Source organism: Sapajus apella, unplaced genomic scaffold (assembly GCF_009761245.1).
Source record: "Sapajus apella isolate SASKATOON/1434 unplaced genomic scaffold, GSC_monkey_1.0 scaffold69, whole genome shotgun sequence".
Classification (NCBI taxonomy): Eukaryota; Metazoa; Chordata; class Mammalia; order Primates; family Cebidae; genus Sapajus; species Sapajus apella.
Genome location: NW_022437009.1, coordinates 277,617 through 279,232, shown reverse-complemented (window position 1 = coordinate 279,232; position 1,616 = coordinate 277,617).

Below are 1,616 nucleotides of genomic sequence, written 5' to 3'. Positions count from 1 at the left end.
GTTCAGGCAATTCTCCTGCCTCAGCCTCCTGAGTAGCTGGGATTACACGCATGCGCCACCATGCCCAGCTGATTTTTTGTATTTTTAGTAGTAGAGACGGGGTTTCACTATGTTGGCCAGGATGGTCTCGATCTCTTGACCTCTTGATCCACCCGCCTCGGCCTCCCATAGTGCTGGGATTACAGGCATGAGCCACCGCGCCCGGCCGAGGTCACTATTTTAAGTGAAATAACTCAGGAATGGAAAACCAAATGCCATATGTTCCCACTTACAAGTGGGAGCTAAGCTATGGGTACACAGAGGCTTACAAAGTGGTATAATGGACATTCGAGATTTAGAAGGGGGAAGATTGAGAGGAAGGTGAGCAATAAAAAGCTGCACATTGGATACAATGTATACTACTTGGTGACAGGTGTTCTAAAATATCAGACTTCACCACTATACAATTCATTCATGTAACCAAACACCACTTATACCCTGAAAGTTATTGAAATAAAAAATATATTTAAAATTTAAAAAAGAAAATCTAAATGTGTCATTCACTACTCGAGTTTCCATGGTTCCCTTTTCATTTAGTATAAAAGCCAATGTCTGATTAGTCCCAGGACCTACCTCATCTGGCCTCCATCTGTGACCTCACCTGATACCCTATTTTTCAGAATGGAGTGTACTCCATTCTTCTGTTTCTTGAACATACCAGGCCTCCTCCTGCCCCAGTGAACTTTTCACTCTTTTGTCTGCCTCAGAGTCTCTTATCCCAGATAGCCGTTAGTTTATTCCTTCACTGCCTTCAGATCTTCGTTCAAATGTAGCCAATGATACTTTCTTTTCCTGACCATCCTATTTGAATTCGCTATCTTCCTCCCATCCCTCAGCCTCTAGCACATCCTATTCTTCTTCCTTGCGTTATTCTTCCAACACTTATCATTTTATCTGACGTATTTATTTGAGCTGCTGTCTATTCTTCCTCCTGTAACCTGTGCTTTATGAGAGCAAGTATTGATGTATTTTGCTCACTACTGTATCCTCAGCGTCTTGACTGCTCCTGGCACAGCGTAGCTGCTTAATAAATATTTACTGAATGAGTGAATACATCCACAAAAGCAGTGATTATAAAAGTTAGGTCATAATTTTGAAAAGTGGGACGTATGTAACTGTACGCTGTGATGTGCACAGTGGCTGTGACAATGTGGTGCGGCACAGTCTGGGAGCTGCAGAAGAGATCTGGATCCGAATCCTGAGTCCACGACTTCCTAGTTACACGAACCTCAGCAAGTGGACCTAACCTCTCAGTTTCATCATCTATGGAACAGGTATAATAATACCTCCCTCATAGTATGCTGAAAACTAAATCAGAAAATGTGGGAAAAACCTGGCACATAATAGGTGTTTTGTAAACATTAACTCCCTGACTTCTCCTAAAGAATCTATACCCAGTGGATAAGAACTGCAAAATAATTGGGTGTTTCAAAGACAGGGATTATATACTCTTCTAAAAAATTTTAATACACAAGTCTTCCCTAAGCATGAAGATATATATATGTATATATATATAAGATATATAATATACATATTATGTATATACTCTGTATATAAGATGTATATATACCCTCTGT